Here is a 16,303-nt window from a genome sequence, read left to right as displayed (position 1 = left end):
AGAGTCCTTTCCCTGGTGAACATTTCAGCTGTTCCAGTTCTGAATAGAATTGTATGGGATAAAGTATCATTTGATGTGTCTGGTCCCACTGAACATTTACAAATTCCACATTTGTTTAAAATTTCTTTAAATTATATCATCACCTCAATACTGTTTCTGATGATTGGGACATTGATACAGTTCATGAAAAGCATTCAGAGCATTCAACTGTGTTTTCGTCTAATGAGTTATATAATGGTACAGCTAACTATGATGAGATGCTGTGATTCCAACATTATGGACATTATCTTCTATGCAAAGCTGATATTCCTCGTGAAATTTGTAACTTCACACAATAGGAACATTGCCTTGGACCACAATGGGGTAGTTCACAGGCATTTGCACAGAAGTTTGATTATTATTCTGGGTATGATATCACTGACCAGAATTATTTCTATCATAGGTTTGCATCATCACCTGCAAAGAAAAATATGTTAACAAACACAAAACTGATTTACTCTGCTTCTTTCCTTTCCCAGCTCTCTATACTAGGTTTTGACTTTTCGGCAGGTTCAGGGACTGAGGCTTTATTTAGAACATGCTTAATACCACAACAAATGATTTTCCTGAATACAACTGTACAACAGACATATCTTGGTCACACCATTATAAAAGATTTGAACACACCATGGGTTCCCACTCTTGCACGACTCAAGAATTTGCAGCAATTTACATCATACAAAGAGGATATCATAGCTACCATGTTGCCTAAGAGTAAACATACCTTATCTGACCCTAATTGGAAAGGAGGGTTAATCTTGCCATTAGACACAAACAAATGTCAGACTTGATACCTGGGTAACAACATGGGATTTACAGCTAATAGGATATGTGCAGACTGAGCAGTCGGGTGGTGACAACTTACAGTGTTGAAAAGTTGTGCGTTGATTGGCAAAATATCTCAACACTGTCTCAGGTACAACTGCAGTTGTCCCTTTGAGCTGATGACCTGGAACTAATGGACTTTTCATTGGTTCCTCTAAAACCATGTCAAAAAATTCTTTCTTTATGCCATCTATAATGAGTTTTTGAAAATCTCAACAGGAGGCTGCTGAAAGATTATGCGAGGTTGACAGGGCCAACTTAGAACAGGCTCTTGCAGTAGTGGACAAAGGTATGAATAACTTCTTATCCAGAATATACTCCATGGGTACCATTGTGTCTTCAACAATAGACCTCATACAACAAGACATGTCTGAATTATAATACGGACAGTACCAGCTTAGATCTATTCTATTGCCAAGCTGGGCATTACTGACACCACGTTCTGGCCACATGCCGTTGTAACACATTAATATTACAAATCTGTTTTCACCATACTACCTTTCAGAACAATAGATAGTTATGGCACAATAGTTATGGTTGCAAAGTACACTATCTTAAATACTGAATGACTGGAGAAATTACCTTTTACCATTGCTGAAACAACATCCTTGGATTGGATAATCAATGGGTACACTGCACTACCAATCTCAACTTTCCACTTTAAGTACTGTCTACAGCACCATCGAGTGGGCAGATATGAAGCGTTAGATGGAGGGTTCATACATGAACATTGGTAGCTTTCTTTCAAATTCCGGTCTTGGAATAAGGATGCATAGGTTTTTCTCAGTGGTTTTGACTGCAAGAGTACTTTGAGTGGGTCCCTAGTTTGCAAAGATGTTTTGTTGCATGGACTATGTAATGCCCCTGTGGTGAACTTGTCTTGCTACTTGAAAGGCTCGTTGGCGGCCATGATATGTCCGACTTTCAGATTACTCTCGAATGGGAGTTACATGATGTCAAGGTTGCCCTGGTATGAAACCAGGGGAGGTTGCCCTGGAATGAAACCAGGGGTTGCCTATGTGGTAACTGTGTCTTTTAATGTTACTTGTTGTACACAAGTCCTGTTCCCACCTGCCCATAAAATTAGGGAGGATACCCTGTGGCCTTTTATTAATCTTACCAATTTGTGTTATGATGCTCTGAGCAAACTGAAAGTCTTATTATTTCAAAAACATGTGGCCTTAACTTCTGCTAAGGAGATGTTTGATCTTCGGGTGGCAAGGTCCTCTTCAGAGATACAGATACTACTCCACACAAACTTCCCGCAACATTTGGTGAGCATGTACATCATATTTTTAACATGTCTAGTGTAACTGGAATAGTGGGGTTTTTCATAGATATAGGCAACAGGTTGGCTCGCACCTTCCAAATGCTGTTTGGAGTCATTCCATCTTTTATCTACTCTGTCTTCAGAAACATCCTTGGAGGTCTTTCTCTGTTCTTGTCCCTAATTGCAAGGATATTGCTTTTAATACTTTTGTTCTGCATTGGATGTCCCATGGACAAATGGAGCTTGCACTGCCTCTTGTCCTGTTGTGCCATGAACACATGGTGCATTGCTCCGGGAACTGTATGAGCATTGGTTCCTATTATTTCAGCCTGTATGACTTCACTGCATGCAGCATGTGTTCTTCTGTCTTCTGTGCACTTACGAATGTGCAGTGGACTTGCGCTTGTGGTTGCAATTGGTTGAACCTTCGGACATACACGTACTGATGGACCCACTAAAGTCCCATTTGTATAACTGTATATTGTGGATTCTAATGCTCCTGGCCACATTCTACTAGCCTCCTTGGGTTGCTTCTGTGCCTGGTGGATTGGATCTTGGCTCTGGCTTGACAGAACTCCAACCGGATGTTCTCACTCTGGATGGGAACATACTTGCTCTATCAACTTGCTCAGATGTGTGCCTCTGGGATCATTGTCTGCGGATACTGAGAACAGAAATCTTTCCTCTTCCACTCTTCCATTTGGTGGGAACTTTTCATTCAGCTTGATTTTATTATACCAAAGTGATTTTAAATTGACCTCTTTAAAAAGCTTATATATTTTTTAATTTTGGCCGTCTGAGGGCTTTGGGTTTACAAATAGTATGAGTGCCTGTTTTACGTGCTTTTTACCAACATTTTAATGAATGATTTTGTAGCAATTTTCTATACGTATGCTGTTACATTTTTAATAGTGGGACTTTTTAGCTTTAGATTGCTTGTTAGTCAACTTATGTACTAGGAGTTGGTGCCATGTGTCCCAGTTAGGCCTAGAAGGAAATGTTGCAATTTTACTTGAACATGGGGCTTTTCCTAAAGTTGCCTCCACTTCAACTTCTGACACACATTCAAATTCATTACACTTTGTGTTAGTTTCTTAGTAACACTGACCTTGCTTACACGAGTCAACTTCACAAGAATACTATCTTATTACCTTGGATAAGTGCAAGGCCTACATGTATGCTGTGCAAATGTATTTGTTATTTTCATCCCTATACGGTGAGACAGCTATCTGTAGCACACAAACAATGGCAGCCAGATCAGAATCTTACCCCAAAGCAAGGATGCCCTTTTCTATAAATAAACATCATATGGTGTAGTCAGAGGAGATACTTCTGCTGACATTGAGAGGCCTCTACAGGCTGATGCTTTGCCCAGCAGCTGACTAATATCTCCACGAGGGCTGTCCAGCTCATGACCAAGATGGGATCCTACATTCTTCCCCCATCAGGAAATGTGGTTGGATCATTCAGTACAGAGATTCTTGGCAGCACATACAAATACAACCTAGACACACAGGTTAGGGTCGGCATAGTAGGAGTACTCCAGATTGTTATATTATTTTATATCAGGGGTCTCCAAACCGGTCCTGGAGGGCCGGATCCATGCCAGATTTTTTGGATATCCCCATTGAGATACATGTAGTAATTCTAAAAATCTGGCATGGATCCGGCCCTCCAGGACCGGTTTGGAGACCCCTGTTTTATATGCTTGTATATATATATATATGTATGTTGTTTCAGCATGATGGTGAAATTTTTTGTATTGTTCACTGTCTTGATACTTATAACTTTCTTCTGCTTCTGTCTATTGATCATTGCAGCACATATATTCTATACAAGAATCACATTGGTTCAATAAACATTGGAAATGTCCCTCTGTGTGTTCTTTGTATATTTCTCTGGTGCAAAATAGAGCATGAGTGTGTGAGCAAAAGGTTCTAGATCTATCACCACGGTCCTGGAGGGAACAGATTGTCATGACCAGTGGTTCCAGAACTGTCCGCTTCCTTTCTAGGTTACGATAGCTTAAGGTGGCACTGTGAATTAGCTGGTCTATGGGACAACTTATCTTGCTGGGGTGCACGGAATAAATCTGGCACCATCCTAAAGCTTGTGTCACCCGTAAATGCGCAGTTCCTACTGATTAGTGGAAACTACACAACATTGCATACAGGTGATTTATGTAAAAGTAGATATTACACTAGAAGTCCTGGCACACACAGGGACTACTTATTGCTAGGATGTGCACAGTGTGCAAGAAAGAATTTGCCACACACACTCAGATAAGCCAGTGCTTGAAATGGACTCACCTTGCACCCCATGCTCTATGCTATTGGAAGCAGAAACAAAATGGATACTGAAAACCCTTGCAGGTATCAACTGAATATATATTTTTATTAAACAACAAAAAGATGTTTCCTAACTCAATTATACCAGCATCATTTCAATTTCAATCTGGTCTAATTTGATTGATGTCAATACATTATTCTCACAATTGACACGTTTGACAATACAGAGAGAATACATGAAAAAATACCTATATGGCTTTCAAGGGATTCCTAAATGATGTTTGACAAGTAGTTCAAAATTACTATCTATGTACAGGCAAATATTGAACCCCAAAAATGCAAACTAGGCATGTTTTCATTACCTTTTTCAGGATAATTAAGTTGAAGTTTTTGGTTTTTATTTTTCACCATCCTTAGAGACAAGGTTCAGCCACAAATCACCCGCGTCACTGCATATTCTTCCTCGGCTATTCCTTGCTGGTGATTTCCTAGCCGTTTCCACCCCTATACTTTGCCCATGTATCTGCATTTCTGTGGTTCCATGTTGATTAAAAGACCTCTTTTTGCAGCCCTCATCAACCTAGAATGACCAACTGTCCCATTATCTGTGAGAGTGTCACATTTGGGTGATTTTGTTCCAAGCCCAGCTGGTGAAAACAGACCGAATTGGCTTCTTTTTACTCCCTAACACCAATTCTTGGGACATCAGCTCTGGGCCGCTGCTAATGCACTTGAACAAGGAGGTCGTGGTCAAAGTGTAATTCATGAGCTTTTTGCTGCAAAAAGCAGCATTCAAAATATACCGGCAGAACAAAGAAGGACGATGCAGCCTCCCACAATAATCTCCTCTAGTGTCCGGCGGGGCGACGTAAGCTGATGCCTGCCCACCCCTCCTTTTTGGCAGCTGCCTGCATGACAAAAGGGACAGGGCCACCTTGTACTGTCCTGTTGAGACAGTCTGTGTTCACCTGCATTGAAAACCTGCCAGCAATACATTTGAGAGTGTTCAGCAGACATTGAGCCAAGGATAAGGGGTATGGTTTAAAGGGCCCTGGTCTCTAGGCCCAGACACTACAATGCAAGGTGTTGGAATAAGGGTCCAACCATAAAGGCCTTGTAAGCAGTATGGAGTTTGTAAGAATCGACAAAGCAGTGTAAAAGGTGCAGTCAGCAGCAAACAGGCAGAGGCGCTCCACAGGAACCCCTTTGTGCTGCCTGCGCTTGTACCCAGGGCTGGCTTAAGGTTGGTGCGACCAGTGCATCGTCACTGACCTAAGGGGGGCGCTGTGTTTATCAATAGCATATGATTTAAAAGACCTGCTGAGGAGGTCCTTGTGCGTCCAGCTTTCAGGCAGCAACGAAAATGTCAAGATAACTCGCCGTAAGTAGTGCAGAGGGTTAATGGACCTGCTGCAAACAACAGATCTCTATTTTATGCAGCTCACTGAGTGGATTAGTAAAGTCTTCTTTTGCCAGTGCTTTAAAACAAATGAACTGTATGTGAGAGAGGGGCTAGTGGGAGGTGAGGGGAACTTTTGCCCGGTGGGAGTGAGGGAATCTGAGAAGGAGGTCATGAGAGGGGGACGCCAAAAAATATTTTGCACCAGGCAACAGCAGGGCTAAAGGCGGCCCTGCTTGTACCCCTGAGGGAACTTTAATTTTTGTATCCCGTTATGACAACAAGAACAGGGATGAGTATCACTAGGGACAGCATGGTGGTAGAAGATCGATTCTAATAGCTCTTGGTGTTGAAGGTGATGCTTTGTGTTCTGTGACTAAAGAAGGATTTACTTAGGTGAGTGAGAATTTTTAGTGTAGAGAATGTTTTTTGACTAATGTGATTGCACATGCAATCCAGATGAGTGCCTTAACTATCTATTGAAGGATGTTTGGCATAAAGGTCAATCGTTTTTTCTATTCTCTGTAATTGTGTTGTATTGTAATTTCATTTATATAGCACTTACTACCCCTGACGAGGCGTCAAAGCGCTTTTTCGGCGCGTTGAAGAGCCACAACAACAAAACAAGCATTTGCAATGCAATAGGTCTTGCATTAGGAAAGTTTGAGCTATTGGTCTTGTAAATGACATTTTTTTTATTTATGTGTTGGTTTTGAAAATAGCTAAATTAATAGCTTTGTCATTTACAATGCCAATTGTTATAACTTTCGCAAATTTGACACCTATAACCTGGGGTTGCGCTGAGTCAAATCAAATCAAATCAGTAAAATTTATAGAGCGCGCTACTCACCCGTAAGGGTCTCAAGGCGCTGAGGGGTGGGGGGTCGCTAGTGCTCGAACAGCCAGGTCTTGAATTGTTTCCTGAAGGAGAGATGGTCCCGGGTAAGCCATAGGTGAGTGGGGAGGGAGTTCCATGTTTTCGCTGCCAAGTAGGAGAAGGATCTTCCTCCGACGGTGGATTTCCGAAAACGTGGGACGGAAGCGAGGGCGAAGCTGGCCGATCGGAGCTGGCGGGTGGGTGTGTAGAATGTGAGGCGGCTGTTGAGGTACTTCGGGCCCATGTCGTGGAGAGTCTTGTGTGCGTGGGTGAGGAGTCTGAACGTGATCCTCTTGTTGACGGGGAGCCAGTGAAGGTCTTTCAGGTGGGCAGTGATGTGGCAGCGGCGAGGGATGTCCAGGATGAGTCGTGCTGAGGTGTTCTGGATGTGCTGGAGTCTTTTCTGGAGTTTGGCTGTGGTTCCAGCATAGAGGGTGTTCCCGTAGTCCAGGCGGCTGGTGACGAGGGCCTGGGTGACCGTCTTCCTGGATTCGGCGGGGATCCATCGGAAGATCTTTCAGAGCATGCGCAGGGTGTTGAAACAGGATGATGAGACGGCGTTGACTTGCTTGGTCATTGTGAGGGAGGAGTCCAGGATGATGGAGTCGGCTTTGTTGAAGATGTGGTGTGGGCAGGGGTCGGTAGGGGAGCCGGAGTGGATGGTGTTCATCATGCGGGTGGTGTCATCGGTGCTGACAGGGGTCCAGGTGCAGAGGGTGGTGGTGGGGGGCGCTGGTTCGGTGGTTGGGTGCGTGGTCAGAGTGCCGAAGCTGTTGTGTATGTCGGAGATCTTGTTGTGAAAGAACGAGGCGAGTGAGTCGCAGAGGTCGTGCGAGGGTGTGTTGTCGTTGTTGCAGGCGCAGGTGTTGGAGAGCTCTTTGACGATGCTGAAGAGTTCCTTGCTGTTGTGGGTGTTGTTGTTCAGTCGTTCTCTGAATGTTGTCTTCTTAGTGGTGCGGATCAGCTGGTGGTGTTTGCGGGAGAAGCGTTCTTGAGGCCTGTCATGTTGTCTTTTGTCTGGTCGTGGCGCCAGGCTTTCTCGAGGGTGTGGCAGGTTTTCTTGGACTTTTTGAGGTTGTCGATAAACCACAAGGCTTTCTGCTGCCTGGTCTGCTGGGAGTATTCTTCAGTGGTGCGAGTTCATCGGAGCAGTCGGTGAGCCACTGTGTGAGGTTGCGGGCTGCTTCGTCGGGGTCCGTCGTGTTGGTGGGCAGGTTCTGGCTGAGGGAGGTGGTGAGCTGGTCGGTGGTGATCTTGCTCCATCTTCTGCGGGGAACCTCTTGCGGGTGGTGGTGAGTCGTAGTTCTCCTGAAGTTGAAGTGGACGCAGCTGTGATCTGTCCAGTGTAGTCCAATGGAGTGGCTGAAGGAGATGTGCTTGCTGGAGGAGAAGACGGAGTCAAGCGTGTGTCTGGCGTAGTGGGTGGGGGTGTTCACCAGTTGCTTGAGTCTGAGGTTGGCGAGGTTGTCCAGCAGGGCGGTGGTGTTGCAGTCATTGTTGTTCTCCAGGTTGAAGTTGAGGTCGCCCAGGAGGATGTAGTCTGTGGAGGTGAGGGCGTGTGGACTGACGAAGTCTGCTATGGCTTCGCTGAATTGTGTGCGTGGTCCCGGCGGTCTGTAGATGAGGGTGCCTCTGAGGGTGGTCTTGGGGTCTGAGTGGATCTGGAAGTGAAGGTGTTCGGCTGCAGTGAGGGTGTCGTCGGAGTTGGTCGTGACGCGGATGGTGTTTCTGTGGACTATGGCAATGCCTCCTCCGGTTTGGTTGACGCGGTCCCTCCGGGTGATCTTGTAGCCATCCGGTATGGCTATGGCGATGTCGGGGGCTGAGGAGGCGTTCATCCAGGTTTCTGTGAGGAAGGCGACGTCTGGTGAGGTTGTGTTGAGGAGGTTCCAGAGTTCGACAGCGTGTTTGTGGACGGAGCGGGTGTTGAGCAGGATGCACTTGAGATGGTTACTGCTGGTGCTCGGCTTGGCGGGTGCGGTGCAGGTGAATTGGCAGGCTTGGCAGGTGAAGGGTCCGTGGGTGCGTTTCGGGGTGGCTCGATAGCAGGCGGGGTTCCGGCCTGCGTTGAGTGCGTGGAGGGTGGTGGCGTTGTAGGTCCGTCGGGTGCGCTGGCATCACCGAGGACCAGGGGTCCTGGCGCTGGGCGCGGTCTGGGCGCGGATGGGCACAGACGGGCTTGCCTTTGGCGCGCCTTCAACGCACAATCGGCGTGCCCGCTGCGCGTTCGCCATTCGGCCTCCATATGAGGGGCTGAGGGAGGGAGGAGCAGCTGGGAGACGGGAGCGGGGTGGCGTATGGGAACGGCGGGCGGGGCCGCAGGGAGCAGTGGCGGGTAGCAGAGGGCAAGGCGGGAAGCGGGGGGTACAGTAGGCCAAGGGGGAGCAAGGGGAAAATAATCACGGGTTACAGAAGGCAAAGGGGAACGAGGGGGAGAAAACAATCACAATCACGGGTTACAGAAGGCAAATGCCAACGAGGGGGAGAAAACAATCATAATCACGGAATACAGAAGGCAAAGGGGAACGAGGGGGAGAAAACAATCACAATCACGGGTTACAGAAGGCAAAGGGGAATGAGGGGGAGAAAACAATCACAATTACGGGTTACAGAAGGCAAAGGGGAACGAGGGGGAGAAAACAATCACAATCACGGGTTACAGAAGGCAAAAGGGAACGAGGGGGAGAAACCAATCACAATCACGGGTTACAGAAGGCAACGGGGAACGAGGGGGAAAACAACTAACACAGGCACAAGTTTACCAGGAAAAACAAAGGACCAAGCGGTCAGAGCGCAGCAACAGCACACAGCACGGGGAGGACCACGCGGTTGCTAGGGGGGCGACCTACCTGGTGACAGGGTCAAGGGTCGAGTGATGCTGTGGTGGTGCTGAGTGATGCTGTGGTGGTGCTGAGTAGTGCTCTGGTGGTGCGGAGTGGTGCTGTGGTGGTGCTGAGTGATGCTGGGGTAGCGCTGAGATGTGCTGTGGTGGTGCCGAGTGATGCTGGGGTGGTGCTGAGTGATGCTGGGGTGGTGCTGAGTGGTGCTGTGGTCGTGCTGAGTGGTGCTGGGGTGGTGCTGAGTGATGCTGGGGTGGTGCTGAGTGATAATGTGGTGGTGCTGAGTGATAATGTGGTGGTGCTGAGTGATGCTGGGGTAGCGCTGAGTGATGATGTGGTGATGCAGAGGGCAGAAAGGCACAAAAAACGAGTCTAACAGAGGGCAGAAAAACAAGGGAAAAACGAGTCTAACAGAGGGCAGAAGGGCACAAAAACGAGTCTAACAGGGGGCAGAAAGGCACAAAAAACGAGTCTAACAGAGGGCAGAAAGGCACATAAAACGAGTCTAACAGAGGGCATAAGGGCAGAAAAAGAAGGGAAAAACTAGACTAATTTAAATAATAAGTTTGGTTGAGATATCATGTAAACTGTTGGAGTCATCCACGCTCGGTAAATGGTGATTTTTGAGTGCCTGTCTCTACCTAATAATGTGAGATGCCAAGAACGATCCACGGTTACTGGTACATCACCTTGCTCCTATAGTGCCCTGGGTGTATAGAAATTTCCTGCCCTCACTACTGCTGGAGAAAAGATATGAAGCAGCAGCCGCAGCCTTTTCACAGGCCAGTCTGAAGCTGGCTACATCAAAGATCAAGTTGTCCAGATTTACCAACGAGTAGAGCTTGTCTTTTCAAAATGTGCCTTGTGCTGTATACGACTCTGGGTGGCGCTAGCACCCTTGTCATCCTAAAGCCCTTTTCTCCATCACGTCTGCTGTTTCCATTCTCTTCTTTCTGGTGCCGGTTTTAATCTTCCAGTAATCGCACATGATCTTTAATAAATAAACACATACACGCTGTTGCCCCAAGAGGATGAGTTCCATTGTTAATTAAAGCTCACTTTTCAAAACACTGCATGGCTGCAATGAAAATAGCGCAGAACCGTGGTACTGTGCATTATCTCAATAGGGAACGAAAAAGGTTAAGGGTGGGTGTGCTGGAAGGGTGTCTCGGAACGGAAAATGAAGATAAAGGGACAAAATAATGCTGATACTTATTTCGATAGGATGCTAATAAGAGCTAGAGCTGCCGGCTTTGGTAATGGGAATCTGGGTTTGAGCCTCCGCGTAGGCTCTCCCTGTGCCTTAAAAAAAATACAAAAAACTGGCGAGCTACCAGGAGATGACGAAAAGAACAAGCTCTTGGCATTGCTGTGGGGAGGAGGGGAGGAGAAATGCGAGACACGGCCTGGCGGCCGTGAAAAGTGGGAAGCAGGGGGCGGGGGAGCGGATCCCTTAAAAGTGAAGCTCTCGGAGGCAGGCGGCTCGGGGAGCAAATGGTAAGAGCGTCCACGAGTACATGCACTCCACGTAATCCGCCTGGTGGTTTCAGAGCTGAGTTTGCCCTCAATACTCTTGTCCTATTATTGCTTGCGCGATTAATAGGATGAGACCTAATGAAGCAATTGAGTGGGTAGGACCTTTTTGGGGTGATAGTTGCCTCATGGTATCACACATACGGCTACTAAGATATGGATAAGGACTCAGGGTGAGAAAATGCATTCTATATAAGGATAAACTGAGATGATGGCCTAACCATCCTCTTAACAGATGCTGAGAGCATCTGCATTGGCCTGTTCTTTTATTTGGAAAGTGCCATCTACCACCGTTTGTCACAGAGGATATTTCAGTTTCGACTTTGCCTACATGGAGTGATCCCAGAGGGTCTCAAGTAAACACCTCTCTTCCCACATCCGAATTATATTCTGCCACACTCTAAATGCAGACCTGCCAACTCCTTTGGCACCACTGTGTGTCACATGATTTCAGCACCCTTTACATGGACACCAAGTGAAGAAGCAAAATCACACGGTGGCAGAGAAAATGAACTGGAAACCACTGCAAACAAGCATTTGCAATACAATCGGTCCCACCTTTGGGATCTTATATGTATTTACCTATGCAGCACATTATTGTGGATACAGCAACATTTACTGTTCTAATGTGCACAAGGCAGGGAAGGAGTGCGGTACCGCAAGCTGCCATTAGCTGTCTCTTAGGACCTCTTTTGACCACATAAGGTACTGCACCCTTTTTTTTACCAATATAGCAGTACCAGAAAAGACATGGTAGTGGATATACGGATCATCAAAGAATGTATTTGTGTATTTGTTTTTTCAAATATATTCTTTTGATGATGTAACGACGTTATTGCACCCGCTACCATGTTTTCCTAACCTCCACGTGGCAAAATGAGGGCACTGCAGTGCAAATGAAGAGTAAATGAAACAAACAAAAAACGAGCAGTGGCATTGGATGGGTGGTGGAGGCCTGCAAGCATTGTTGTGGGATGGGTGAGGGGGAGGCATGGGGGGATTAAGGGATGACAAAGAGACCAAAGTATCATGCACAAGCAAACAGAACTTACCGAGCAGAGATAGGCCAACAAAACAAAAAAGAAGACTCTCAAAGTATAACTAATATGAAGAGTAAGAAAACGGTAATCTACCATTACTTCGCGGCCGCTACTACGACTTACCATTACTATGCATTTTTTACTTAGCAGAATCTTTTACTTCTCATGCTTTAAGTTTGCATGCTTCTACTTCGCATTTACCATTACTTAGCAAAGTCAATTACTTTTCTGACTATTCACATTGTTGTTTGGAAAAGGAAGCGCTTCCGTTTCCAAACAATGACGTGCAGCTCTGACGCCTGAAGCAGGAGAAGAGAGGAAGCACTGTGAAGCAAGGGACCACGTGGAGAGAGAGGTAAGTGGGGCAGTGTAGTTTTTGGGGTCGTACAGGGGGTATTCTTATAGGTTTTAGGGTTGTTTATGTAGAGTAGTATATTTGAGTTTAGGGTAGTTGGCCGTGCAGGGGGTTGTCTTTTAGGTTTTAGGGCTGTGTTTATGTAGTGTAGAGTAGTGTACTTGGGTTTGGGGTAGTGGTCATGCAGGGGGTTGTCTTTTAGGTTTTAGGGTTGTGTTTATGTAGTGTAGAGTAGTGTATTTTCTGTTTAGGGTTGTAGTCGTGCAGGGGGTTATCTTTAAGGTTGTAGGGTTGTGTTTATGTACTGTAGAGTAATGATTTAGGTTTATGGGAGTGTTGTTGTGTTTGTGTAGTGTAGGGTAGTGTTTTAGGGTAGTGTAGTGGTGTTTGAGTAGTGTAGGGTAATGTATTGTAATGTAGTGGTAGTGTAGGAGGGTAAGGGTAAAAGAGTAAAAAATGCATAGAAGTTGTATACTTAGTGATATACTGCAAAGTAAATGCATATTTAGTACTTTGAAATGTATTTGCGAACTAAAAGCATGCACAGTTAAATCTTGCGTAGTAATGATATTTGTGATGTAAAAACATTGTAGTAAAAACTTGCGAAGTAATGGTCTTCTAAGTAACATCATATATTCAAGGCAGTCCTCATGGGAGGATACTACATTCAAAAAGGATGGACTACTAAGGGTATTCACCAATGAAAATGTCAGCATCTCTAAAGGAAAGTAGGAGGAACCAATGAAAAAGATGGGCACTTTTTGAAGGCCATATCCTAGATACAGCATGTCTAAAAAAAAAAAACAGCGCACAGAATGCATGTGCTGCCTAGGCGAGACCTAAAAAGTGGCTTAACAGCGCGTCTTTGAGCATTCGATGTCTATTAAGTGGTGTATGAATACCCTAGGACATCAGTGACATCCTCAGCTGTGACCCTTTGGTTTTTTGGGGGTGGTGGGGAGGGGTTTGATGGGGGAGAGTGCCCTCTTGGTAGCTGTCAGCATGAGGCCGTCCTCTCTGAGGACCCACCCCCTCCTCACAAGGTGAAATAAATGGATAATTTGGCAGTTCTGTAAATGACTCCCTGTTCTCCACCAACAACAGTGTGCATCTCCCTTTCCCACCCCTGAATCTGTGTGATTGCATGTAGAAGCAGATAGCTAAGCACACAATAGTTTTGCTTAATCCACACATTAGATGATAGCTCCATCCAGGCAGTCATGCAAGGACATACAGGAAAATTGATAGTTGTACCTCAGCATTTGGCGATCAGTGGCAGTCTCCCCTTTCTGCTGCTTCTCCCACAAGCTAGCTCACCTGACTCCTCAAACGTCTGGGTTTTCCAGGGCTAGACCATGTATATTTAACTTCCATTGGAAAAGAACAGAAGCCATATAAATGCAGGCGAAGTGCACAAAATTGCAAGCAGAGTTGGGCAAAAGTTATGTAGTTTTAAGCTAGTGAAGAATGTATTGGGGTGGAGTGGGGATAAGTAGGAATTGAAGGCAGTTGTTTCATTAATTATTATTTATTAATTAACTGTTCAAGCAGACTTTGGAGATCCTGACAAAGCTACAATGCCTTGAGGTTCATTCCACAAGAGGTTCTTCCTACTGCACTTAACTAGAATCAACATAGCCAGCCTTGCCGATCAGTGGAAGGGGCGAATAACATTGGTGGCCTCCACAATTTCACATTCTGATTGCATTCAAGAAAAGGTCATCCAGTCCTATTATATTGAGATTTTTTTTTACTTGTAGTCTTTTTCTTTAAAAATAAATAAATAAAATAAATAAACTAGGAGTTTAGAACTGCCGGTTTAACGTGATGAGATGGGGATGGTGCCACCAAGAGACATATTTTGAAGATCTGGATTCTTGCTACACAAATGATGGTCAGCAGATGGATTACTTCCGTTGGTTCATTTGAGGCAAAAGAACACTGCAAGTTCCAGAATGCACTGATTGGTAAATTAATGATTAACACCCGTAACAAGAGATTCCAGTGATTTTTGAACATCAGGGGCCCTCTATGCACGCATTACAATGCAAAGAAAAGTTATGGGTGGAGAAATGCACTGTGTATTGACACCCACAACAAAACTGTCCTATGAGACAACAAGCAGGTCATGAGCGGGGCCTTAAGGGGCAGCGGAAAAGGATAGAAGTGTAGATTGTTAGTGGTATTAAGTGGGAGAAAACACAATATTTTGTAAAATAACCAATATTCTAGAAGACCTTCAAAACAGAGAGAGCAAGAAAGTGTATTTTGTGTGTGTATGTGAATGTCCCTGGTGGAATCTGACATATACCTTACAGTACCCGACATAGCCATTGTACTGAACTATGTACTGAAAAATACATTTATTAGGGGGGTGCAGCACCCCTAACACCCCCTTTCAAAGCTACACTCCTGCATCACATATTAAACAAGGGTAAAAGAGGGGGGGGGGAAAACAACAACAAAAACAAACAAAATCACAAAAGAGAAAGAAGGGAGAGAAAAATTGAAAACTGATTTTAAGGGGTAAAGTAGGGACCGGAAGAGGGTGATAAATGGGTAGGGAGTGTCTGGTAGTGGATTAAAGAGGCATCCTGGGTTTTGAAGGCCACACAGTCTTAGTTTTACGTACATGGCTATTTAATTTCACCAGCTACAGGCTTCTGAGAAGAGCTTCAGGCACCGGCACTCATTAGTTTGCAAATTAAGCACTGGGGAAAACCCAAGTTTTCTGTAACAAGGCTTAAGTCTTCACATGAGGAGAGACACTGGTCCAGCCAAGAATCGTCTTACAGAGTATGCGCCCACCAGTAGTAAGACAGTAATAAGACAGTACATGCTGGAGGGTCAGAGAGTCCAGGCCTCAGAATGTTGTATGCACTGTGTCACTGCCCGAGATCAATGTCAGAGCCAGATTACTGATTACTGATATAGGAAAAGCAAATGAAGACTATCAGACTGGTACCCTCTTGGCCAAGACTGGGTCTAACTACCTCATCACAGTAGCTAGACTGTCTGCTCTCTTAACAATCTGTAAGACAATGATAGCAACAAGGCTCCGGACAAATCTTTACTTCAAAATAGGGCAGTGTTGTCTGTCCGAAAGAAAGCTGCTTTTAGCGGTGGGATGAAACCGCTGAAGGTTGGGTGCATTGCAACAGAACCCACTGCATGGTGTGTTACTCTGAAGAGGGCTACCCCCACTAAACTTGCATACTTCTTTACCACACAGAGATTATGGGTATGTAAAAAGAAAAGACTTTCTAAGGCATAAACCTGCTCTCCCTTTCCACTAAAATCCTATGTAGGTCAACATTAGCTTAATCATGTTATATTTTAATAATCTAAGATGTTCAATCAATCAGTTGGATTTGTAAAGCGCAGCTATTCACCCATGAGGACACTGCTGCAGAGGAGGGTTCAGTTGAACAGCCAGGTCTTGAGTCCTTTCCTAAACTCCAGCAGAGAGGAAGAGGTCTGAAAGTGAAGTAGGGGTTCATTCCAGGACGTTGCGGCAAGGTAGGAGAAGGAACATCCTCCACTTGCTCCGGTGGATGGTTCAGCGAGGAAGAAAGAGACGGAGCGCAGATATCTGTAGGGTTGGTGGAAGTTCAGGTGGTGCTTGATGTATGCTAGTCCTTGGTTGTGTAGTGCTTTGAAGGTGCGGGCCATCATCTTGAGCTGACATCTCTTCTGAATGGGGAGCCTTTGGAGCTTCTTGATGGGGAGCGGGGGTGGGGGTGATGTAGGTCTACTTGGGGAGGTCTAAGATGAGTCTGACCACTGAATTCTGTATGGGCTGCAGATCATGGTCACTTTCCTTCAGAGCCATAGTTT

The 16,303-nt window shown here is 45.4% G+C and overlaps 1 pseudogene; it reads right to left on the bottom strand.

The window, feature by feature from the left end:
• Positions 1–414: 414 nt before the first annotated feature.
• Positions 415–16,303, bottom strand: part of LOC147733467 (uncharacterized) — a 71,405-nt pseudogene continuing 55,516 nt past the window's right edge.

The sequence above is a fragment of the Lissotriton vulgaris genome, chromosome 2_1 (genome assembly GCF_964263255.1).
Source record: "Lissotriton vulgaris chromosome 2_1, aLisVul1.2, whole genome shotgun sequence".
Taxonomy (NCBI): Eukaryota; Metazoa; Chordata; class Amphibia; order Caudata; family Salamandridae; genus Lissotriton; species Lissotriton vulgaris.
Note: the sequence above shows the minus strand (reverse complement) of the source record. Positions and strands in the feature narration are given on the sequence as shown.